General features: G+C 35.7%; 1 protein-coding gene across 2 annotated transcripts in view; it reads right to left on the bottom strand.

Annotated features, from left to right (window-relative positions):
- LOC5569376 (dual oxidase maturation factor 1) overlaps positions 1 to 24,930 on the bottom strand; it is a 413,009-nt gene extending 388,079 nt beyond the window's left edge. The window contains exons 1-2 of one of the 2 annotated variants that reach the window (XM_021844771.1): positions 24,729 to 24,930; positions 8,333 to 8,761 (exon numbers count right to left, since the gene is read on the bottom strand). The gene's annotated coding sequence lies outside the window, so the exon portion shown is untranslated. The remainder of the gene's footprint in view (positions 1 to 8,332; positions 8,762 to 24,728) is intronic. The other variant, XM_021844770.1, reaches the window with a different exon arrangement.
- Positions 24,931 to 27,842: the final 2,912 nt, after the last annotated feature.

Raw genomic sequence — 27,842 nt, 5'->3', positions numbered from 1 at the left:
CAGGAAAGTATTTCGGCTGTGCCACTGGGCGTTGTATGCTAGTCCGTTGTCTAGTGTGGTGCTTCCTTCAAAGGGCAAATCGCCCACTGGAAGCATTAACGTGTCAGTGTATTTAAAAAAATATATATATTGGTCCCGTCCGGATTTTGATTCATCACGGTATATCAGCACGAAACGCATCATACACACAGAGCCACCCAACGATAAATCAGCTGTTCGAAAGACTGCAATGAACGGACAAGCATGAAACCCCACTCAGCGTCGTCCGAAAGTTGATGAACGACTTCGAAACAAGCATCAGATGATTGCCAGCGCAGAGCAGTTTGGCGCGCCGGATGATGATGAGTGCCAGCAGAAAAACTTGCAGCTAGCTGGGCAGGTATTCGTTCCCAAGCTCAACCAACCACCTAATACAGTAGTGTACAATACATTTGAACCTTTTTCTTAATTTTCATTAATTTTCAATACTTAATAAGCTCAATTTGTGGACCAATTTGATTGAAAATTCACAATTCTTCAGACATAACTTAAATTTTAACATATATTTTTGAGTAATTTTTACTATCATGACTTCAAAAGCAGATTTTTTATGACAAATTTCATTAACTGACATTACTTAATGAAATCATGGTAGCTTCAGTTAAGTTCATGATTAAGACGAGATGAACAAGCTCGCTTGAAAAAAGTATAAGTGTGAGGGAAGCCTTACACTAACACTTTTTTCAAGCGAACTTGTTCATCTCGTCTTAATCATGAACTTAACACTTTCAGATAAAACGTTATTAATTTTTCGTTGCTTTGGTCAAATCGTTATTTACTTATCTACTCAACAATATATGTTAAACTCAATTTTTGTTTGATGTACTGTCAAAATTTGTTTCAAATATGTCCATAGATAACTGAGATCCATCCTACCAAAACTGATCATTTCGTATGAAAATTCGAAAAAGTTGCAAATGTATTGTCTCACACTGTATACCAACCGGTTCGGGTTGGTGGTGAACACATTCTCATGCGGGTTCCAATAATAAATTCATGTAGCGACGATCAAGACGACTAAGACGACGACGACGACGACTACTAAGCCAGAGTCTCTTTTTATTTACATCCGGGTTCAGAGTCAGTCAGAGCACAGACTTGCTGTATTTTGTCTCGCGGTTCCTCGCTTCAGCACCAGTGAGATATTGAGTCGTGATCGAAATTGTGGTTTCTCTAATAGATAAAAAAGTAGGGTGTGATATCTCATCCTACAAAAAGGTGTGAATATCGTATTGCACAATCGACTCTTGTTTCGATGGTTTTCCGGAATTTTCGTCAACATGCAGTACTTTTCAACTCAAAGGAATGAAAACATGAAGAGCTTGTATAAATCAAAAACAACGAATATCACAAGGTATTTTTTTTTATCGAAATTTAGTTTCATGGGATTAGGACAGACGAAAAATATAGGGGCCGGTGGGGAGCTGCTGACTATCTCAATAACTTCTAAGCTAAGAATGAAAAAATATTATTTGGGTCATGCAAAAATTATGTCACGCTCTAAGGGGGGAGGGGTCAAGCCAAGCGTGACAAGTCTTTCAAAATTTTCGGAGGCCTCATACAAAAAGTAAAAAGTTTGACAAATGGGGGGGGGGTTTGACAGAAAAGTTTAAATTAAGCGTGACGTAATTAGTGTACCATCCCATTCGGCTGCTGTGAAATACTTAACTTCTTCTTACTTTCTTAAGAAATTTATTGCATTGAAATACGAATGAAAAATATCAATCAAAGAAAAATATTTGTATTACCATCTATACACAACAGGCTACCCAAGCAAAGAAGAATTTTGTGCCATTTGTTCAATATGGTGTGGGCGTTGACGGCTCGATTGTTTTGAAAATGTACGAATTGGGGGGTTGTTGACCACCTCAAAAAGAGGTTGTTAATCACACGTTCCTGATAGGTTTTGAGTTTTGTTTGAACATATAATTGTTTCTAAGGTCAATGTTGCCTTATCACGAAAAATGCAGCACAATCTTTATGATAGGCCATCCTAATTGAAAGTCAAACTATTGATTTTTTTTATTTATAGATCGTGCATGATTCTTCACATCTTTTTGTATGTTTATGCCTAAAAATTAATACATTCTTATGCAAGTACTACTTAATACTGATTTATCCTTCTATTGGCCCACCCTAATATCGATTCACATTTTTTGATCGATCCAATATTATGTATCAAGATAGTGCTCTGGACTATTTTATTATTGGGAAAACCTAAGGTAAGGTTTATCTCAATGAATCATTATGTTTATATTAGTCCACTGTTTTCAGATTATTTTAAATCCTCTACGAAAACCACATTAATGTTCAATAGAATCAACGTTAATTACTTTAAAGTTGGGTTTGCCCTAACTAATATTGGAATATGATAGTTGTTGTATAATATTGAATTTTAACCATATTAGTTCTATGTTATTATTATGCTTTAGACTAATGAAGCTTATGCATCAGAACAAAACAAAATATATCCAGTCATAGACGGAAGCATTGCCAATGCAAGTTACTGTTGTTGTTGTTGTACGACGGGACTTGAACAGTGAAGCAATCGGCGCTGCATTGGCGAGACGTGATCGAGCTCTGTATAGTAGGTAATCCTCTAAGTGGCGTTGTACACAGATGCAATCGCATCGCAGACATGACGCAAAAGTACGTATCTACCAAACCATGCTCCCAAACCAGTCGGAGAAAAGAGGAGACATGCCTGACGAGACGACAAGTTTGGTGCGGTGCGATGATGATGTACATATATATGAAATGTGTTTGTGGACCCCATCAAAGCCGGTAGAGTTTTTATTGACGTTGCATAATGGTAAGAAAATGCTCAATCGGGGAGTTTTACGCGGTAACTCGTTTGACTTGTGATCGTAGAAAAATTCCATCAGCCTAGAGCTATTTTTGTGTCGGTAATGCAGCTGAATTTGAGATATCTGTGAACATAACTACACTTTGAAGGTACACTACATTACAAGTCGAAAAAATTGGTAAATTTTGTCTCAATGCTAGGTAATAATCACGATATTGAAAAAATGAAGCTATCAAAATATTGTAAATTTATGTTTCAATGTACAAAATCAGATGTCTATACAATTCCCAATATAAGATTCCCAGACCTTCCAGTCGTTCTCCAGGAAAATTTGCAGATTGGTTGATTTAAATCGAAATAAGTACAGTCAACTCTCTCCTACTCGATATTCAGTATTTGGATTTCGAGTTGGAGAACCATTGTAAAAATTGGATTTCATGACTACATCGATTGTACCTTGGATCGCATTTGCACTGGTTTCGTGTTCTATAACTCGATACCTCCCTAACACGATGATCCCGTAAATATCGAGTCATGGAGAGTTGACTGTACGATTTTTACAAGAAGATACATATTTCACTATAACTAATAACTAATCTGTATTATAATAGGTTGTATGAATTAACTAACTAATACTCTCATGTTCTTCTTTTTCTTCATCTTCTTTTTGGCATTACGTCTTCACTGGGACAGAGCCTGCTTCTCAGCATAGTGTTCTTATGAGCACTTCCACAGTTATCAACTGAGAGCTTTCTTTGCCAAATTTACTATTTTCGCATTCGTATATCGTGTGGCAGGTACGATGATACTTTATGCCCAGGGAAGTCTAGCAAATTTGCATGACGAAAAGATCCTAAACCGACCGTGAATCGAACCCAGACACCTCCAGCATGGCTTTGCTTTGTAGCCGCGGACTCTAACCACTCGGCTAAGGAAGGCCCCTCTCAGGTAATATTTTAAAATTGAGTTTTTGAGAATTTACTTGAATTTCGTATGGATAAAGCGGTGAAAGCTGAGTAGATGCTCACAAATTCCCAAATCTCTTGGTTTTTTATATGAGGCACAACAATATTAAGACCATCCACCAGGCACTTTGGCCAGCTTTTTCTCAGGTTAGATTTTCGTTCGACCCTCCACCACTTTGAGCATAAGCATGTGCATTAATTGCTACTCCGTGATTAACCAGAATAATAGAAATTGCCCAAGGAACCAACAGAAGGAGCTAGAGAGTAGCGACATTTATTGTATCGAAATTCTCATTTTATTAAACTAATCATTGTTTTATTTGAATAAATACACAAATGCAACATTCAAACCACTTTCACGGTAAAGATGTGTTCAAACATATTCCAATCATTGGAAATAGAAGCATGAAACGAGCTCACCAGTAGATGATCCATCGTTGACAAGGGAGTTCCAAGTCACTTCAATTGCGGCACCAGCACGCCTAGAACATACGTGCTCCACCACTTTGAGGAATAATTCTAAATTTAGAGCAAATAAGTTTGTATTTATAAATAACCCTCTAATACCCAACCCCGCCTTTAGACGGGGTACACTTTGGAATTTTGTGTATTTTTTCGTGGCTCGGAAATCAAAATGATTTTATTTTTGGCTAAGACCTTGACTCATAACACGCATATAAGAAGTTTTTTATGACTTTTGATTTTTTTTGTATTTTTGAAAATTGTTTGAAAAATTGTATTCTTATATAACCTACAGATACCCGGGGTTCTTTCAACGTGTGATATAAAAAATCGTACCTTTTATATTTTTTTACGATCAACCTATCACAAAAGAAGAGCTTGGTGGTATTCAAATAACGTTAAATACACGGAAAATAAAAATATTTCCATATTATAATATAATATATATAATATTTCTTTTCCTTGGTAATTTATAATTTTTTGAACATCATTTTAAATTTTTGGTTGTTGTTTTTAACTTTTTGAGTCTCATAAAACGTTAGCTGGTTAATAGCTGATATTTTATATGCATCTATTTATTGTATTTTTAAGTGCTTCTGTAGTTCAGTGCTGAGATAATGTTTTACAACATACTTATATTTTGTCAATGACCATTTTTGGTCCGACTTCGTAGTTATTATTGTCATTATGACTTTTGCCTAACATTTCGTCATTAAATTTTGCTATACATAAACTAATAGTTTAGAGAGTGAAAAACAAAAATGTCTTCAAGAATCTCCCTTAAAGTTTCACCAATATCTAACAAAAATTTTCTTAGGTGTTCACGAAGGATTTCATCAAGTATTTTTTTATCTGTCAAAACATTCTAAAGAAACAATTTTCGAGCTGCATTGGAAATGCAATTAATTCAACAGTTTCATTAATTTTTATAACATTTTAATGTTAGAGGCAACCGATTGGAGGAGGTCCCCTAAATCTTACATAAAATATTGAGATGTTCGAGTAGGTATAATGTGTATCTTTGCAAATAAAACTATTATCATTTAAAGTTGACGCCAGAATTTGTAAGTATTTTATTCTAAAAGTTTTCGCAACGAATGCATTCTAGGCAAACTTTTGCATAATAGATCCTACAAAATTAAATCTATGTGACATTTGAGCACAATTATACATTTTCATGTATTGCTATTAGACAAAATATTCGTATTTTAACATTGTTTTGGATTTATAATTGTTGTTTGTTATCAACAATCAAGGTAACATGAGATGCCATCCTATTATCTTATATTTTTTCCATTATAAAAATTATCATCAGGATGATGGGATTGCATCGAATACCAACTATGATGTTCCCTCCAAAGTTCTAAAATCAAGCCGCTATACTTGGGAATCTGGTGGTCCAAGTTTACGTCCAGTTTCTATTGTGTTTCATACCGACGGGTCAAAAGTGGGCGACAATACCAGAGCTGGAGTTTTTGGCCCTGGTATCAGCAAGGCAATCGCTATGGGGCGCAGTCCCACTGTGTTCTAAGTTGAAATACAAGCCATCATAGACTGTACAAATGTTTGCCTGAAAAGGAAATACTGGTTTGCATAGATCATTTTTTTCTTTGACAGCCAAGCAGCTTTGAATTCTTTACGACATTTACATTCCGATCCAAGTTAGTGTGGAAATGCATTCTTTCTCTGGAGGAGACGGATTGCGAAAAAATGGAGCAGTTGCAGCCAGGCTTGATAGAAACTCCTCTGCGAGGCAAAGAGGAGGCGATTTTGCCGTTTTTCTGAGGAGAAAAAAATAAACTTAAAATTTTCAACACAGATCCTCAAGCGATTCGAGTGAGAGTGCAGAAAAATGCGAGGATTTTTTCAGACACTCTCTCTCTCTCTCTCTCGTTGCGATGCTCACCATCACTCACACTTCAAACGAACTCTCGAGTCTGCCGCCCGAACAGACAGTCCTCGGGGAGTTGTGAGAGCACCCTTCTTTGATGGAATTTAACTCGGTTTTTTTTTTGTGCTGCATCTTCCTCGCTCATTTTTCGTTGCCTCGCTGCTTAGCATTTTTTGGCTTCCTCGCAAAGAGGCACTGGCAGCACGCTGCTCTAGAGTATGTCACCGAACTCTGATGATGTTGAGGAGAATTATCAAGCCTGGTTGCAGCGCATCCAAGAAACACGAAAGCTATCGAAAACTCAACGCAGAGGCTTCGTGCCGAGAGCCGAAATGTGCAAAGATAAAGATGGGAACATTTTGTCGGACGGACGCAAGTGGTCGAAAGGTGGAAGCAACACTACGACGAACACTTGAATGGCCCTGAGAGAGAGCACAGGCATGGAGGTTCATGGCAGCGGGAGAAATGACTAGGTCGGAATGTTGGACAATAGCAACCAATCAGCTCCCACTTCGAAGGAAGTTAAGGATGCCGTTCAACAGCTCAAAAATAACAAGGCAGCTGGGAAGAATGGCATCGGAGCGGAACTCATCAATATGGGCCCGGAGAAGTTGGTCGCTTGTCTGTATCTGCTGATAGTCACAATCTGGGAGACAGAACAGCTACTGGAGGAGTGGAAGCAAGGGATTATAAGCCCTATCTTTAAATAGGGCGACAAGCTACAATGTGAGAACTATCAAGCGGTCACTATTCTAAATGCCGCGTACATAATATTATCTCAGATTTTCTTCCGCCGTCTATCATCAATAGCAGATGAGTTCGTGGGAAGTTATCAAGCCGGTTTCGTGAACGGTAGCTCGACGACGGACCAGATCTTCACAGTACGGCAAATCCTCAAACAATGCCGGGAATATCAGGTCTCTACGCATCACCTGTTCATTGATTTTAAAGCAGCATACGACAGTATCGACCACATTGAGCTATGAAGAATCATGGACGAGAACGAGTTGAGCCTTGTTGGGATAGTATGTTAAATACATCAACCAATGTCTATCACATTTCAATTGTGAGAGGATATTTGATGAGTATCAGATACAACATGAGCCATTCCACAATATTCCTAAATAATGGAAGCAACGGTCAACAGGCTCTTAAGATGAGCGAAAGATAAGGGAAGGGATGCAGGGATGCAAGGGATAAGGGAAAGATGCAGAAGCAAATAAAAATTTTTAGTGGACCGATGAAGCATATTTTCCAGAACCAATTTGATAGAAATTGTCTTATATCTGAAGTTTTTAAACGAATCTTAATACTTCAGCTGACATTCAACTTCCTATTAGTTCTTGTTACAACGTCAAGTCGAACAAAAATACAAGCGAGAGAAAAAAAAATCAATTTGGACATGACTTAGGAAAATCAGGAACATCTCCGGTGTCGGAGGGTCAATATGCATGGCCAAACAAGTTCCTAGACTAGACTAAATTTGCCGTCGATACTTCTTTAACTCGATGTTCCCTAATTCGATACTTTCTGTAAGTTTTCCATGCAAGTTTTCCTCTCTAACTCAATGTTTTCATGAAAAATTTCAAACATTCTCTAAATGGTAATAATTTGCATTAATTCGAATATAATGATAATGCTGATAGTAAAATAAAGCTTTACAACTCATTTGAGAGTATTGAATTTTATTATTTTTGTAAACTGCTCATAAAGTGTCACCTTGTTTTAAAGTTAAAATTACTAAAATGATGGAAAGTTCAAAAACTGAAAAACATGTGTTCTGTATTTCAATTACTCGCCGTTCAATATCTAGTTAGGGAATTAGCGTAAAATATTTTCAAATTGATATATTGATATATGATATATATGGCTTTTCAAATAGATAGGTCAATGATATAGGATTACAATGACTTTCCGCGCGGCCTTTCTGAACCCACACAATGTTTACACGGTCACGCAAATGTTATGAAACTTTTGTTTTCTATCTTCACTGGTGGTGACAGACCGGATAACTTTAGCATCCATTAAAATTTGTTGCGTGAAAATCGGAATTTCCGTGAAAACTTCCATTTCATCTACCAATCAGTCAACAAGATCTGTACCGTAAGTTTAAATGGCTTAGCGTAGAAATTCATTTGATAAACACAATTATGGCAATTTTCCACTTACCGTTTTCAACAGAAATTCCGATTCGCTGGCAGTGCTTTGCTGTGCCTTCCGAGAAGAGGGTCCTTCTTCGAGTTTTTGATGTTTCGTCAATCACTTCCCACTAAGTTGCACCCAGTTACTTCACCGAGCCTCTAGACACACCACAGACCTCTATGCTGAGCCTATTATTTAATCACTTTTCGCTTATTTTACAACGCACTACTTCTACTATTGCTGTTGGCCGTTGTAGTCGATTTTTGTGTTGTGGTTGTATAATTTTTCTTCTTCTTCTACGATTCAGCGGCGCCCAATTGCTGATGTTTCTGCCGGAGCTATTGGTTTTCCTCTACGAAAACGCTGCGTTGATCGTTTGGAGAAGATGTCAATGGCGACGACCGACCGCGGTGAGATGAGGTTGTAGATGAGGCCTGGTCTGCGAAGAAACGATCACTGTTTGTACATAAAACCACCAACCATGCAATGGCTATAATACTGAGACGGCATAAATTTGCCATGCAAACTTTGTGGGCCAGTGGTGCAATATGACGGTGGAAACTTTGAAACTTGGCCAGCCGTGCGGCTGCTGCTGCTGCGCTTTTATGACAAGATAAACGAGAAAATAAAAGTGTTTTTTTCCACGGCATGCGGTAAACCATGGGAGGAGTGGATAAGCGATGATTAAAGATTAATGAAAGAATCTCCAGCATCTTCTTTTAATACTGTGTATTATTTAAACAAACGTGGGGTGGCTCGTTACTTGGTCAGGTTATGAGTGTCTTATCTAAACTTTGTTGCAAATAAGAACTTCATCTTCGTCTTCTTGCGTCAGCTTAGTATTCTTATGGGAACTTCGATAATTATGAACGGAGAGTTTTCTTTGGCAATTCACGATTTTAGCATTCGTATATCGTAGCAAGCACAAAAATACTGTATGTTTTGAATTTGAATAAAAAATCTACCTGAAAAGAATTTCGCGAGCAAGCTATTACGGAATAGCTGCGCGTTTGCTGATACGGCTATTTGAGACGCAAGACTTCATAAGCCTTTCAAGGATCGTAAAGGATAATAAGTATAGAGCGGGTGCAAATGAAAGTCCAATCGAGGATCTTTCCGAGTTGGACATAGATTGGTTTTTTAGTTTATAAGCAGCTGAATATCATTCTTGTTATTTTTGATTTACTTCGTCAGGGGGGTTTTCCAAAAGCTATTGAGCTCATATTTGGCCACAATTTGCATCACATCGAAGTGCTACTTATTGTGATTTTAAGACTTCAGCCGAGAAAAAAAAACATGTCAAAGTGAATTGTGTAAGTCCCATGTAGTTCTTTACCCTATAGCTTCTTTGAGCTTACAATATGATAGAGTAAGGTTGGCAAATGCTTAGTATTACTAGAAATACTACAACAGTTGGAAATGAGGAAATACCACACAGTTAATTTTGAACATCTTGGCTACAATTTTGCTGAACAAACTTGTGTCAAAATATTAACGTTTTAAAATTGATTGTCTTAAACGAACCCAGTTCGTGTTCAAACTTCGTTGTGATCAGACGTGTATAGAGTGAGCGCACAAAAGTATAGATCTGAAGGTGTTTTCAAAGTTGTATTGTTCAGCTTATTGCTGTCGAGGTGTAGTGTGAGAAGGCTACGAATAGGAAAATGGCAGATATGGAACTGAGAACAAATTCTTTGAGGCTGCGCTTTGAGCGAGGAGACCCGGAACCGACGGACATGGATATTTTTTCCTTTATGAAGGAAAAAATGGCGTTGAAGTGTGACAGTCTTCTGTCGATGTATAAAGAGAAAAATGAGATGTCGGTGATCATTAAATTCAAGAAGGAAGAGGACGCACAGCGGGCGCTAATGCGTTTGCCCAGTGTCATGGAGTTTCACTACAACAAGTACCAGAGTGCTAATGTGAAGCTTTCGATGGCAAACGCCATTGTACGATACATTCGGCTATTCAATCTCCCGCCGGAGGTGGAAGACCTGGAGATTCAAAAGGTCATGGCTAAGTATGGAAAAGTTATTCGGATGGTAAGGGAAAAATATGCGGAGGATACTGGTTTCCCAATCTGGACATCGGTAAGAGGTGTATACGTCGAGCTCAAGGACAACGTTGAAATTCCCGGTACTGTACTAGTCAAGAATTTGCGTGCCCGGATTTTTTATGATGGATTGGTCAACAAATGTTATCGGTGTGGTAGTACTGATCACATAAAAGCCGAATGCCCACAACGGAAAACGGTGAACGATCGTCTCCAGGCAACAGGGCCGTCGAGCTACAGTGACGCACTCACTGCTGGAGGAAAATGGACGAAGAAGCGAGAGCCAGCACGCACAAATGAAGATGTTGGCAGCACAGCAACGCACTCGAGAGAAAATCAAAACGTACAACTACATTTCACGTCACTGCCGGTGGCAGCAAACTACCATGCGCCACCGTCGGATCATTCAACGAAAGCGAAAGAGAAGGTAGAGAGACAAACCATTCCCGGCGGCACGATGACGCTGTCTCAACGTCAAGCGATGCAGAGCGAAGAGAGAATCAGCGAGCGTAGCAGTGAGAATACAACCACAACGACGAACGATCAACCGTGCGTTCCCACCACTTCTACATGTGGCGGAGGTGTAGAGCGGGCGATGGTGACACACAAAGATCGGAAAGTGAGACACCAAGCGTTCCCAACACAGCAGCGGGCGAGCAATGGAAGGTAAAATCAAAACGCGGCAGGAAGCAGGCAGGGAAAGAGAAAGGCAGAAAAGATTCTGAATCGGAGCACTCAACAACGGAATCGGATCATCAAATCGACAGCAATAGACAAAGCGGATGCGGGGAAAAGGGAGTGACGACGAGAAATAAAGCGAGACAACAAAAGAGATGTAAGGTACCGTCAAACGGGGTAACTTGCAACAGGGGTGAAACTTGTAACACTTCGACATGTAACCGAATTATCGTTTCGTTCAGCATTGAGTTTAATTTTTAAAATTTATTCCACCACTTATTGACCTCAGGTATACAACAAAAGATTTTGGCAAGGGTTTGGGTATTGTTTGTTTTTTGCTTGGTTTGCTGGAGGTGAAAATCATATTAAACATTGAATTGCATGAAATTTATGCTGAAAAACGTTCCTTGTACCACAAAACTGGTTTAAATTTGTAATTCGAGGCATTTGCTAACAGTTACAGTACTTAGTAGTGTACTAATTGACAATATAAAAGTTTTGATAATTTGATGTTTAAACACTATAAAAATTCAAAAACCTTTTTGACTACCCTTATGGGGTAACTTGCAACAGCTATTTTGATCTCAATTGTTTGATATTTTTTTGCCGTTTATCATCAAAAACACATGAAAAGGCAAAAATGAACATAAATTTGTTCAATAACTTTAAAATTTTTGTACCGCAATTAATTCAATACACGTTTGGTACTAAATATTGAAAAATTTACATAAATCGCATTATTATTAGATTTAGATTTATTTTATCCATGAAAATAATGAAAAAAAAATGAAAATCTGTGCAAAAACTAACGTGCAGATCTGCCATTGGGGACTTTCTGCATGAAGTATGCTAAAAGTTGTTTTAGAACATCAATAGAGACCATTTTAAAATATACATATCAATATGTGATACGTCGCTTTGATTTGAATTTGTATAAACAATAAGTTATGTGAAGCATATCCTAAACTACAATTGTATTTGTAGAAAAGTTGCATCAAATCGTTTTAATGGTCTTCCAATTATTATCAAGACTTATAATATGCTAAAATATCCCCGTGTGGACACCCTATGCAATACTAATGAAGTTTTCAATCAAATTGGTTTAATACTCATCATTCAATCAATAATAATTAGTTTTGTAAGAGTACAGTAGCCGTTTCTAATTATCGTCCATACTTTTACTGCAGACAATTATTATATGATCATAATAACACGATATAGGTTAAGTTTTCGATAGTGTACTTCAGGTAGCACTGTGTGTTCGGCTTCCCCCAAACAATTGTTCAATGTATTAGAAATGTGTACAGTATTGCGGTTTCCAGAGTCCAGATCAATGGATTTCTTACAAATGAGATCAAGATAAACAGCTCTGTCAGACAAGGATGTCCCCTAAGTATGATTCTTTTTGTTTTATACATTGAACCATTGATAAGAAGAGTTTCAGAAAGTATAACAGGATTTCTAGTTTACGATAAATTTTTAAAAGTAATTGTTTTCGCTGACGACTTTAACATAATTATTAGAAATGACGATGAGTTTGATCAACTTTTGAGTATATTCGATGAATATGCAATACTTGCTAAAATAAGAATAAATCTGAGTAAATCTGAATATATGAGATTTAATCAAGTAAGAATGGGACCACAAAAGATTCGAGAAGTAGATAGCCTGAAAATTTTAGGAATAACGTTTTGTAGAAGTTGGTATTTGACGGTAAACACTAATTATAATAGAGTGATAAGTAATATAAAACACTCATTGAGTAGACATTACATAAGAAATTTGAATTTGTATCAGAAATGTTGGATTTTAAACATATTTATTCTATCAAAGGTTTGGTACTTAGCACAAATTTTCCCTCCCTTAAACAAACACATAGCGCAGCTCAAATCTATTTGCGGAAAGTTTTTATGGAATGGGTTTATCTTTAAAATCGAGAGAAACCAGATGTATCTTGATTACATGAAAGGAGGTTTGAATTTGATTGATCCGGAGGCGAAAATTAAAGCTTTATTTTTGAGGAACATCCTGTATAACCCAGATGGAGGTGATACAACAGTAGAAAAAAAATATTTACTAGAAATGAGAGAAGCACAAACACAAAGACTAACAAAAAACGCAAGGGAATGGATTCAGGAAGGGAAAATGTTGAAAGAACGATTTAATTATAACAGTACAAGGCATTTGTATAATTATTTTGTAAGTTTGAAAAACTGCACTCCTAAAGTAGAGCAAAACATTAGTATCAATTGGGCAGGAATATGGGAAAACATAAATATGAGATTTATTTCAACCGACATAAGATCAATGGTCTTTTGTTTTGTTAATGACATCATTACAAATGGCAAGAAACTCTCGGCTTATAACATTCGCAGTAGCCAAGGAAATTGTCGCAGGTGTGGAATCGCAGATAGTAATTTTCATCGATTAAAAGAATGTCCAAAAGCGAAGATCATTTGGGAATGGTGCAGTTCGATTGTTCAAACGCGTTATAAAATAAGTGTAGTTGATTTGGAGGATCTTCTTCCATTTTCGATATGTAAATCATCGCAGCAACAAAAAGCTGCTTTGTGGCTGACCATGAAAGTGATTTCATTCAATTTGACATTTTCAGAACCATCACTATTTGTTTTCAAAAAGGAGATAAGGGAAGAAAGGTGGAACAACAGAAAATTTTTTGCTTCGGAATTCGGATCAAATTTGAACATATGCTAACTGTTAACAATCGTAGATGTACTTAAGTTAAGTAGTGTTAAGCAATAAGAAGTTTGTAACTCGAATCCTGTTTCAATTAAAAAAAAAAAAAAAAACCCACCGGTGCACTGCGGTGGGGCAAAAGTTCAATGCTAATGGGGGCTAACTTTTACTAACTGAAATACAAAATATCGATACTTTTGTAACAGGTATACTTCATACCAGCCATAAACTTATGTTTGCAGAAAAATACACACCAAATTGTTATGAAAAAATTGTCCAAAACAGCAGTTTTTCGAAAAAAATAAGGTGACAACTGAAAAATTTGTAATTTTTTTCGCACAGTCAGAAATATATCGCTAAATTTCTAGATAATATGTAGATTTCAGGCAACTTGCAAGTTTTCTTGCGAAATATTATATGACTCTAACTTTTGCTCCGCTGATTCCAACTTTTGTCCCAATATGGGCCGAAAATGGATTCCAAGCATTTATGCTTAAACTAATACACCTTCAAGCATCCTTCTGATAGGTCAGTAATAAATTAGTTTGATATTCATGAAAATAAAACAGCATCCTGAAAAAAGTGAATCTTATCAGATTTAAAAGATACACACACAACCCATGGCTGCAGTTTGGTGGCTACCAAAAAACGCCCATACATAAAATATTGAATAAGATTTCATTTTAATTTTATTCCATACAATGGATGTTCAATCCAAAATTGCAATGTGTATGTCCAAAGTCAACAAATAGCTAAAGCATTTCCAAATCTCAATCGAATTCTAAAAAAATGAGTGGAAGTCTCTTACTTGAATAGGTCGCGAACTACTATGACATTTATTACATTTGTTTCGGGTAAACTAGAAGTCTTAAAAAGAAACTTCTGCCCAACTTTTCTCTATAGGGAAGCATCAGTTTGGTTGACTGACAAAGAAGCTGCCAGTTAAGTAAATAAACTAAAAAGCAAAATTTATTTTAAAAAATCAAATATATTAGAGAAAGTGTACCGGTATTCGCTATGTACTAGTTATTCGCCACCCCAGATTATATACCGTTTTACGAAATATATGGTTGCCAATTGTTTAGTGTTCGCTAAATTGCTTTAAGATGATACGGAAACATTCTTGGAAACCGCAAAATTTGCTCAGAAAATAATAGAAAAAAATCATTTTCCTTAAAATTATTGCTCCTTTGCACCTATTTTTCGCCACCTGTTCCTGTTTCGCCACCCTCCATGAGCAATTCTCGCTGAAACCAGGCCGCCATCGGCACCCATCGTTAGAATTCCAATTTCATGTCTCTGATCGCTAGCTTTCGATTAAACTTAAGGGTGGTCCTTTTTGTTTTCTCAAATTGGTGGACCCCTCGTACGCTAGCTAGCTAAACAGTTTGCAAAAAAGCCAATTTTTTGATAAATCTTGGGTATTTCTTCACGTGATATGTCTCATATTTCCCTTGGAACACATACCAAACTTAATGGCATCGTATAGAGAAAGGATATAGCTTTCATTTGAAGTTAAAAAAAATCCGGCGGCCATTTTGAATTTGGCCACCATCTTGAATTTTGTTAGAAAAATCGTTTTTTCACCATTAGCGCACCGCTCGTTTTGAATTCTGAGATCACCATCAGAAAGCTGAGGAAAAATTGCGTAAGATAGGCTACAGAAACTAGGTGTGCAATGGTATTTACCCTATGAAATGAACGATTTTCTAGAACATGTTCCACGATTTTGACGTATATGGCGAGTGCAATCAATGCAAACATCATTTTTTGTACAACAAAGATACAAGTTTTCAATAGTTGGTGTATTTTTCGAGTCAGATGAAGAATAGGAGTATTATTTAGAGTGATAAAATCTGGCGGCCATCTTGGATTTTGACGCCATCTTGATTTTGACTAGTAGAATGAATTTTTCACCTTGATAGCACTCAGCATGTCGAATTTAGAGGTTACCAATAAAAACAAGGTTACGTATACTCTTCTTCTTATTATTCTTCATTTTCCTGACGTTACGTCCCTAGTGGAACCGAGCCTGATACTCAGCTTTGTTAGTTATAAATACAGGTTATTAAATAGGAATTTTCTTTTATAATACGATTTTTAATAACAGAATATTTCTTCGACATATCTTTGAATTCAGTTATTATTAATAAATAAACTTAATAAATAAAAACCGTCCAAAAACATTGATTGAAATAAACTAATTTTTTTTTTACCATATGCTTTTTTGTCATCGAATGAAGTTTATAAATTGTGCGTTGGGACATTAGTAAGTTTTGTGGTAATATCTGTAGTTTTAACGTAAAACATTTCCAAAAGTGCATTAATTTAGAATGGAAATCTTAAATTTTTAAGCAAAAAAAATCCTTGATTTTCTGAATCATAACGTATTGTTTTTACTAACACCCAACATGCATGTGAAAAATAGCAAAATTGAAAGGTGAGAAGCAGGCTTTGTTCTAATGTGGACGTAATGCCGAAACTCAGGTGAATCATTTTGAGTTTGGAAAATCTGGTGGCCATCTTGGATTTTGACGCCATCTTAGTTTTTAGCAGTAGAATGATTTTTTACCAGCTCAGCGCTCTTCATGTTTAATTAATTAAAGATCTCCGTTAAAAAAAAAAACAAACAGATTCTTTATTTCTTATCTTATTTTAGCTGTTCAACAGATTGTTCATTTCTATCAATGGTTTTAGACCAAATAAATGAAAGAATTAATGCTATTTTTCAACTCGCAGATATGCAGAACAATCATTCAGGTGACAAATAAGCGTTAAAAAATTCTACTTGTTAATTTATTTTTGAAGCTTAGGGGCTGGCTCTATTCCAGTAGGGACGTAACGTCAGGAAAAAGAAGAACAAGAAGAATAGTAAGTGTAACGGTGGCATTAAAATTCAACATGTTGAGTGTTATCAAGGTGAAAACTCATTCTACTACTTAAAACCAAGATGGCGTCAAAATCCAAGATGGCCGCCATAGTTTTTCACTCAAAATAATACTCCTATTCTTCATCTGACTCGAAAAATACACCAACTATTGAAAACTTGTATCTTTGTTGTACCAAAAATGATGTTTGCATTGATTGCACTCGCCATATACGTCAAAATCGTGGAACATGTTTTAGAAAATCGTTCATTTCATAGGGTAAATACCATTGCACACCTAGTTTCTGTAGCCTATCTTACGCAATTTTTCCTCAGCTTTCTGATGGTGATCTCAGAATTCAAAACGAGCGGTGCGCTAATGGTGAAAAAACGATTTTTCTAACAAAATTCAAGATGGTGGCCAAATTCAAAATGGCCGCCGGATTTTTTTTAACTTCAAATGAAAGCTATATCCTTTCTCTATACGATGCCATTAAGTTTGGTATGTGTTCCAAGGGAAATATGAGACATATCACGTGAAGAAATACCCAAGATTTATCAAAAAATTGGCTTTTTTGCAAACTGTTTAGCTAGCTGGCGTACGAGGGGTCCACCAATTTGAGAAAACAAAAAGGACCACCCTTAAGTTTTATCGAAAGCTAGCGATCAGAGACATAAAATTGGAATTCTAACGATGGGTGCCGATGGCGGCCTGGTTTCAGCGAGAATTGCTCCCATAAGAAATCAACGTAAGTGGCGAATTCAGGAACCGAAATTAAAATCGTGGCGAATACAAGTGGTCCAGTATTCGCCACCAGCATTTTCAATACAAAAACAAAGTTTCTGATTAGTTTTTATATTTTCCCCGCTGAGCATGGATTGAAAGCTTTCGTTTGATGTATTGACAGTAACCAAAGGTCATTTCAGTTACGTATAAACAATATTTTTCCTTAGGGTGGCCAAAACTGGTACACCTACCCTATCAATATTACATGGTTTCAGTTGTTCTTTATATGTGGTGTTGTAAATAGCCAATCACCACCACATTTGAGTCCAAAAACTTTGTCGAACATCGACAAGTGATCTTGTATTTGTAAAAGTGTGATATTATAAGTTTTACTAAAGCTCGGCAAGGGGACATTAGGCCAAAGCATAATCTGGAATATTTCAGCAAGTGTTGGGAGTATTAAAATAAAATTTTAATGTAGTATTCCTTGCAGTTATCTACAGCTTACATAAAAAAATAGATTCCTGGAGCTTGTAGTTTATTTTAAATAAATCATTGATAAAAGCTTAAAAAATAAGTCCTTTAAATTTTCAATTGTAAGGTTTCATAATAAATCTCCTCGAATTTATTTTTTTTTTTTCAAAACCGTATGAAAATTACTTATTCCGGTTTGAATAAGAAATCGAGAAATAGCAAAAGTCGTTTAAAATAAATCGCTTTTTTGGCCCAATCTCATTCCCAATGACGGAACATTAAAAATATACCACTAATCAAATTCTAGGTTGTAAGTTGCTCATCATTTGTTATGGCAGCTATGATGACTCTGCAGCTAGCAATTTCAAATATATGAAACACGCTTGTACTTGCAAAAATCTTGTTGATACTTTTCAGCTATGACAATACGAAAGCATCTGATTTTTATCACTCAAAATCTATGAGACAAATTACCGAAAATAGCCAACATCGATAATGATGTGTTCAAAATCTAATCCCTTTAAACATTAAATTATGCTTTGAAATATAATTCCTTGAATATTTCATGTAATGCAAATTCAGATTTTTATTTAAATTTTTACATCTGGAAATTTGAAAAAAAAAACCTCGCGATGGATGTTTCTGGCATTCCAAAAATAATTGAAAACTATGCAATTTCCAAAATTCCTCACATTTTAAAGAATCAAAGTACAATTTTCTATACGTTTTTTTCATACAAACCGGTAAAGTTTGGAAGCTTGGATATCGACTTCTAGCGCTTTAATGATTTTAAACACGATTTTAAAATTCCTTCAAATTTGCTGATCTGTAAATCCAGAGTTTTTTCATAAACAATCTTCCAAGTCATCGCAAATCTGTAATGTTCACAAAAATATAGAATTTCGCATTTGAAATAAATCTTAAATGGAAGAATATAGAGCAACGTTCTCTTCTGTGAAATTATTCAATTCGATAAGACACACAAGTTTGTAGAATGGCAATTTTGAGTTAAATTGTTTCTAAAATATTTTCATAAGAAGCTTTTACCATTTTTCGTAAAATGAAAGGTTGAGTGAAGCGCATGTTATTTCTGAGCTGAGGTGAAAATTTCAGGACAATCGTACCAGTAGATAGGCTTCTAGATCTTTTCACTTGGCCATTTTTTATGAAACAACAGCCAATGCATATTTTATTTTGTTCAATACTGTACCTTTTCTAATCGATTACTATATATTAGACATTAAAAAATGACCATCAGCATTTTCGAAGGAAACCAGATTTTTTTAAATAGAATTGCCAAGTAAGTATTTTTTTCAAAAAATCCAAATTTTATCATTTCTATCAATCGAATTCGTAGCCAAAAACTCTTAGCTTCCTGAAGTGTTTTGGGTCACACCCAAGAAATTACGTTTTGAAGTAAACCATCCCGAATTTTCGAGATAAAATCACATCCCAAGTAGCATTAGTAGCTGAATAACAGTTTATGCAGCTGAAGTTAGCTTGAGAGTGTTTAATCAACTCATATTCAACAAAAAAGTTGGTTGAGAATGTTGCATAGATTCAAACCCATTGCAAAGATCATGCATGCTTTTTGCGTTAGTATCTCGTCTGGTTCTCTAGATTTGTCCTCTTGAAATTTCGAGGTTTGGCTTCGATGCATCTTCACTAGGGTACGGCTTATTTATATAACGATAGTGAAATCATCAAAGATTTGTTATTTTCCAATCGACTTTGAAGCTTTTGGCATCATTCTCTTCAAACTAAATTTATGAGAAGAGTGTAGAACTTTTTTTTAAAATCAAAATTAGTCTTAGGTGAAAGTAGAGTTCCCATCCCAAGATTTCCGTATTTCCCGAGATTCCCATATTTCCCAGGATTTCTATATTTTCCGGGAAGTTCAATAGAGTTAAAGAATAGATTGTCTCTGTTCAAACAAAGAGTATTGCACAATTTACTTTTAATGTCATACCATCCAATGTCATCATTACATCGCTAATTTCAATGTTAGTTTGTTCGTTTTGGTTATCAATTAGTTAATTATAAAATGGATCTAGTTCATAAATTAGGTTTGCTTATAAAGTTCTTCATGGATTCTGTTCAATATAGTAGTCTCTTTTTTAATGACTCTAGTTGGATCTTTCACTAGTGATTCAATTTATTCAATGTTGGCCGATATGATTTCAACTTCAAACGATTTGTCTAGAATAAGCTTTAATCTTAATTTTATTGCATGGACTTTTGCTTAATTTCGTTAACCTTTTGTGTTATGAAGCCTCCAGTTAGAAACGAAGTCAATAGATGCTTTTTAAGAGAAAAATAAACACATTACACAGTGAAAAGAGAAATAATCATGCAAATTAACCGATTATAGAAAATACATAAAATACGGAGAATTTCTAAAAGAATTGCATCAAATTTGTTGTATTCTCACGTATTATAAAATTTCCCGGGATCCTGGGAATTCAAAAAACAAATAACAATTTTATTCCCCGTTTCCCGGGAAGTCAAATCCTGGGGAATGTTGGTAACTGTAGTTAAAAGTTTTCTCCATTTTTTTCTCATTTTATTAAAAAAAATCATCTTCGTTTGACCATAACTTCATGAGTACTCAAACGCTTCTAAATTATTTCACATAATTTTGAAACTAATTTAGATATTTTTCAATCTTTGTGTTTTAAAGTGTTGTATTTTATTTAAAAAAACTGTATTGACTAAGGTATTCAACAAAAACGACTTAAACATGTTTTTCGTTTTTTTGCCGGATATTACATATTTACTATTAAACTGAAGTTTACGTGTTATAAGTACTTGTTAAAAAGTGCACATATATTTTAATGATTGTCAAAATATATTTTTGTTTTTGTTGTTATTCATGAAGTTATGGTCAAATGAAGGATGACTTTTTTTAGTAGAATGAGGAAAAATTTGATTTAGTTAAATTTTCCCCATTTTACTAAGAAAAAACTACCTTTTACTAAAACTAGTTTTGAATATGGATAATATTAATGTTTTCAAAACGTTTCTTACATTAATTTTTGAAATGCAAAATTGGCAATATTTTTTCCCATAAGTTTTAACTGAATTCACTTTATTTTTCCATGTTTGTGTGTACCCGGGATATTTTTTTATTTCTCCAGCCAAAGTCACATCCCGGGAAAATTGGAAACCATAACTTTATTGTCTAACATTTCAAACGACTGAGCTTCGCAGAGAGAACTTAACGATAGTTTTTTCAGTACGAGTTTCTAAAACAATATAGCTTCACTTCTCTTTACCAACTGTGAATATAAGCTAAGCTAATCTATTAAAGGTAATTTTCTCCATTTTACAAAAATATAAGTTTGCTTGATCATAAATTTTACCCAATTCTGAACTGAATTTTAAGTTCTTCAGAAGATAATATTACTGTCATCTAACACTTTACATAGATAAATTTAGATATTCAAGTCAAGTAACTAAATTTACCATTATTTTGATAAACACATGAATAGGTTATTTAGTTATTATTTTGGTATCAATATCTATATAATAACGTATTTTGTTATTTACTAGATACAAGATGTACCTTTTGGCAGATATACGTATTCGACATCAACTGTACGGCCGTCTCTAGTGTCGTGTACTGGATTATACTTTCACGACTCTAAAAATGGCGTTAAGTTGAGGTCGAATGGCGCGTATCCGTTAAACGATATAAACTCTAGTGAAATTAAACGGTTTAGTTTTAAATTCAGTATTAATTTATTTATAGGTATTCCACTAAATAACTGGAAGGTTTATTGTCATACATATTTTATTTACATTGCTTCAAAATCTCACAAAAAGTTGTAGAAATGGATAAGTATTCATGAACTTATGGTTAAACAAAGTTAATTTATTTTTTTTGTAAACTAGAGAAAAGTAGTAGCAAACAAAATTGATGTATCACAAACTTTCCAAAATTTTGAAGAAAATGGCACTGAATGATTAAAAATTCTTTGAAAACTAACAAAATTATGTAGAATTCACTGAAGGTCCAATTCTTTTGATTTAAAATTTACTTTAAAGTCACCTGCGTCACCTCCTTAATGTTTTGGCTAACATTTTAAGGTTTCTAATTTTTATGTGGTTTGGATTCAAAATTCCAAATTGTTACAGGGTCCAAATTGTTACAGCTCCCTCAATCTGATCACGACTTATCACTTCAAGCGCGTAAAACTATTACATTTAGAGTCCGAAAGAATGTGCCATATCATGCGCGAAAGCTAACTTCAAAAACTGGTTCATTCATCCTTGTCAAACTCTTGCATTATTTGTTGTGATTATTATATTGCGCATTTTATTCACAGGTGGGCTGCAAAACTACTACGATGTTTCCATAAATGCGGAAACATGAATAACAATGTGCGATTGCAATAAATCGAGACGGTGTCTTAAGCGGATCTATTAACTAAAAATTAAATATCAAATTATCAAATGCCCTGAAGGCACCAGTTACACCGTTTAAGTGCAAATCAATATTTTCATTCGCATTTTAGCACTTATGAAGTATGCTAGCACACATCACCCCAATACTAAGTTTGAATAAATGTAGATGTACTTTTTCAGTTAGTTGAATAGTCCTAAATAATTAAAATGTACCGTCGATGGGGGTGACAATAGGTCTAGGGGGTGAGATTGGGTCAAAACGGAAAAAAAATGATTTATGAAATATTTCAGCTAATAACGCTGATATTCCTAAAATTAATAATTCATATGTTAGGGAACACATTATTACATGGAATTCATCAAAATATACATTTTTAGAAAAAGTAGTTTTTGTTAATACTATATCAATAAAACTCTATGTTGAAACTAGACAAAATATTCATCATTAAATTTCTCCTGTGCAAAGTATCACGCATGTACTTTAACCTCTATCGTTATATTAGTAGAATGTTGAAAGTCTTTTCATGACACTTCACACGTATTTTCCGGAATCTATTTGATTTTTCCACAAACATTTCATTTTTTTCGGTACAGTTTCTAAAACATCAAAAATGGAGGTGAGATTGGGTCAAGCAAGAACGATAGTAAATAAAAGTGCAAGTCCACTTTTTTGACATTTTACAGTGCCGGGTGTTCTCTTTTTCCATTAAGATGTGTTTATTCTGAATACAGCATCTCTGAACCATCAAACAAGTCTAGTTGAGGATTCCGTGCATTGAATAACAATGTAACGCATTTTGACAACTTCTCAAACCAGCAACTGTTTTTGTGCCCAACAACATCGAAAAATGTTATCAAATGGATTTTTTTTTAAATTCAATTATTTGTTAGTATTTCATATTATAGAAACATCTCACGGAAGTACAAAAGAGTTGGATCGTTGAAATACCGGGATTATGACGTCAACATCTGCCTAAAATATATTGATCGTGGAATGTCGCACCGAAATTTAACTATTTGCGAAGGTTTAAAATAATCACTGTTTCAGTACACCTTTGGGGAAACTGAATAGGCTTTATGGCAATTGGGATGAGACTTTTAAGACAATTTGATTTGACAATTTGACAATTTGAATAATTTTTAATGTACCATCAAAGTACATACACTTCAAATTTGAAGTTTATTGGAGTTAAATTGCGATAGCTTTTCAATAAATAAATCGTACATATCCCTTTTTGACCCATTCTCACCCCCAACGACGGTATTCAGTTTACACCAAACATATCATCGCTTATCTTGTCATTGCTCACAATTCTACACACCAGCAAAAACGTTTCACCATTAACATATCCGCATCATATTGCAGCACCAGTAAATACCAGCAATTATATTTCATCTGAAACTGATTTCCACCGAGTTTTCTTGAAATCCCATCGACACTTCCTCCAACAATTATTCCACTATTGTCTGCCCCAGTAATTGCTCTCGGCATTTCCTCGGTCACTCTGAGTCACTTTCTTCGCCAGCTAAATACTTGTCTCCTCTTCGCCAGTTAAAGCTCTTCGCCGTCGCCCGCATACACACACGCACTCACATGCTTTTGCCAATTGCACACGCTGCTTCTTCTCCACTCTTGTTTTACGTAATGTGCACACTCTTCATCATGCACCAATTCTTCGGTCACGGCTCTTCAACTCTTTACAAACAACTCTTTGCCTACAGATACGGGACTCCGGCATGCATGTTTATTGCTTATTCAAACTCGCGATTGCATCAAAGCACCTCACTTCTCTTCGCCACCCCGTCACATCTCTTTTCACTTTCTTTTGCGCGTGCACTTTTCTCGCACTTCTCTCGTGGTTTGTTTTTCTTCTTGTGCTTCGGTGCTTTTTCACTCTCTTTTCGCGGGTTGAACACTATTGAGCGAACCGGCGTTTCGCGTTTTTTCTTCTGTGGCTTGCTGCGATTACTTCACAGGGCGTGATTCAGTTGCAAGGCGGAGAGCAGTTGAGGAGGCGAAGAAATGCCTCCTTCGACGAGGAGTCACTATTTTCACTTTCTATCAACTCACACACAGAGCGCACTTCTCTCAAACGAGTTTGGAGTCACGAGCTGGCGGGAAGCGAAAATGTGCGAGATGAGAGAAAGAAAAAATAAATAATAGTTAGGTAATCGCGATGAATTTATTATTACTTCATTGTTGCATCGCGAGCTCAGCTTTCCGTCACTGGGGCAGTAGATTAGGGACTGATTTTGGAGCTCGACCGAGAAACGCCACATAGCAATAATTTAACACTTATTTATTGGGCAATGCGTTTATGTTGTTGGACCGATTGGTTGGTGAGGGGTGCCTTGTTAATCAATTTTCTTTGTGGCAACCAAATGAAATGCACGGCGTTTGTATGTGTAGAACAATTGCACAAAACACATTAAAAACCACAATGGAGATCATTTACCAGTATGAAATATAAACTTAAAAAATAATTTTCTTGTAATGATGTATCTTAATATCTTCACCTACCAACACAAATTTAACCCACTCGTAAAAATCACAATCAATTCACATGAATTCTCAATCCACACTTAGGAACTGGACCCGACGACGCGACGGTTCCGGGATCTCTCGTAAAACCGCGGAAAAGCACAAACTCGCTACCGACACGTACGAATGTTCTTTGTAAACTGATTCGGTACACAAAAGCTCGAAGTCGTGAATACCTCCCGCTGAAGTTGAGAGCGGTGTAGTGATCCTCCTCGTGCTCTGCTCACCTCTTCTGCTTTGCGGTGTGGAGTAACTCCACATTTCCAATGGAGCACACACAGAGTCAGTGTGAGTTGCGGTGAGATCCGCCAAAACCACCAGACAACGACGAGAAACAACAATAACCGCACAATCTCTTCTGGTGGCGGAGAAGACATGCACAGTTGCGCTGAACACTGTCTGAGTGTCTACGTCAGATCACAGGTAGATCTATTGGATGCGGAAAAGTATAGACAGAGTCATGCAGGAACTCCCCAGCGCTCTGGTGGAGCTCATGTTGGAGAGACACCTGCACACTATTCTTCGATCGGTGCTTGCTTCATCTCTCAATCGAATTCTCTTATCAGGGCAAGGGTTGGTAGTGTGGAGTTTAGCTCATTTAGTAAACAGATTAAAACTACAGAAAGGTGTTTCTGGGTTGGAAACAGTGTGCTGCGCTGTGTAAGACATTTAGTGTAATAGTTTTGCAAAATCTTTAAATTCTTTCACATTCATAAATAAAAGATAGTACAGGTATGTTCCGGTATTTTCAGCTGACAAAAACGGAAACGTCACAAAAACGAAATATTTTTTTGGGCAAAATATTTTACAAATTTGAAAGAAAAATTAACAGTTTATCCATATAAACGAGGAGCATTTAGATTGTTCATTCCTATAGATTCGTAATGAAAGTTGATTGCAGACTTCAATTAATTAGTATGATTCTGTTATAAAACATTATTAGTTATATATTTTTTATTCAGTATGTCAATGAATGTATTAAGGAAAGTTTAAACGATAATCACATAAATGTACTATGCACCATGAGACGGCTCATATTAAAATAAAAATAGCAACAAAGATGTAGGTCAAGCTGATCATTAATTTTTCAAGGAATATTCAACAAGAAACAATTACATTATCTTCTCTTCATCTTCATCTCTATGCATCTTCTTAATCTTTATAACCTTACATCCTAACTGAGAAAAAGCCTTCTTCTCATATTATTGTTCTTCACTTCTTTCGTTATCAACTGAAAGCTTTTTTGCCGAAGCACATTTTATGCATTTGTAGCCACACTCGATTGGCAATTAAATGGAAGGTTATCTTGCGAGAGTTTCTCAAATTCAATTGAATATTTACAGGTTCCTGTGCTTTGTAATTACAAAATGTTATCAGTAAAGTGATTGTGATGATTTTCCTTCTAAAGTAGACTGGCCCCTACACAAAAAAGTAGTAAAATTCAACGGGACACGCCCTAGATATGTGCCTTAATGTAAGAAAAAAGTTCTCTCAAAATATCAACTCAATTGGTTGCGCCACCAGCTGGCGCATTCAATTCGAAGTTTGTATGGGATATTCATTTCAAATATATTGAAAATTAACCCTTTGTCCCTGTTTCGTTATGTATACAAATTGATCGTGTTCAATAGAGCTCAGAATGACAAATACACTAGTTGATACCCTAATGAACATAATTGCAGAAGGTTGTAACTGAATTTAACCTCATTTTCATTAACATTTCAGTTGTTGAAAGTTAGGCTTAGATCAGAACTACCGTACAGCCACATATACACATGCGTCTTGCGCAGCAGCTCGCCCAGTGTCATAGGTGGCTATGATGCGCCTAGTGGTAACCATCATGCTATGTTGAACAAATACAGAGCAGTAATGCAGATCTACTTCAGACAGTTAAAACACTAACTTTATCCATTTTTATCATGATACAACCTTCTACAATATTGTTCGCTATGGTATCATCATAGTCATCAGTGATGGAAAGTAGCGAATATGTCTGCTGAATCAGAAAAATATAAAACAAAATGCTTGTGAGTTTCGGAGTGATGATTTACTCGCTTCTGTCACACTCACGAGTAAACTAAGCTAAAGTGATTCGTATACGTTTTCGGAGCTGTTCAAAGTCAATCGAGCTTTTGGTAAAAAAAAAACTTCCCCATCCAGATTTGTTAGTTTACTGTTAAATTGATGGATATACAATTGATTTGTCGGTTAAATCTAAAATAAATCACACCTTGTTCGATTACTCGTGAGTAAACGTTCGCGAGCTTTTTACTATTTCTTTTGGTATGTTCTTCCGAGTAGGTGGATGCGATCTTCCTCACATCAAGCCTGTTCGTGAGTTTGTCATGTTTGTTTTGCGTTGGTTTATACTCTTGAGACGCTTCGTGATATGAACATTTCCACTTTTTCTAACCATCAAACTAAAGTTCTAGATTTTTGTTCAGTAAAACTGATATTTACTAGATTTATTGAAAACACAAAAGTATGCATACTAACACCAGAATAAGCATTCCCAAATAAGAAGATTTTGGGTAGAAACTTTTTTGTTAATAGTTTATAAATAAGCGTATGGCATTTTGTGTGTCTACTCAAAGATCAGGATCCCAGCAAATTTAGAATTGGAACGGTCTTGACGTATGAACGTCCATCATAAACAACAGTTCTTCAAATTGTCAACCATTTCACCCCTTTTCCCTATTCTCCGATACATACAAACTTATTGTATGGAGATTCCGAAGATTTCAATAGAATGCTAAGTTTTGCTGTACCTCTTCCACAACTCCTTGAAGCAGGACCTAATTCAGTTCATCCCCAAGTCCATCCCTTATAACCGTGATGGCTAAAGTGAGGCCCGCAGGCTGCACGTGTCATCTGGATCTTCGGAATGTAATAAAACTTCGTACAATTTTTCGTCAGGAGGCTAAACTACCCCAAATAGCCCACTGATCAATTCGGATCTATCTCCAATCGGAAATATAGGCGGTTGAAAAATGAGCCTGAGCATCACTGCCTTTTAATAAAGAACTGGACATTGACTAAACATATTTGTCTATCACATTCAAGTTGAACATTCTATGATGCCATGTTATATAA

The sequence above is a fragment of the Aedes aegypti genome, chromosome 2 (genome assembly GCF_002204515.2).
Source record: "Aedes aegypti strain LVP_AGWG chromosome 2, AaegL5.0 Primary Assembly, whole genome shotgun sequence".
Classification (NCBI taxonomy): Eukaryota; Metazoa; Arthropoda; class Insecta; order Diptera; family Culicidae; genus Aedes; species Aedes aegypti.
The sequence above is the reverse complement of the archived record's forward strand: the minus strand, read 5'-3'. Positions and strand labels throughout refer to the sequence as shown.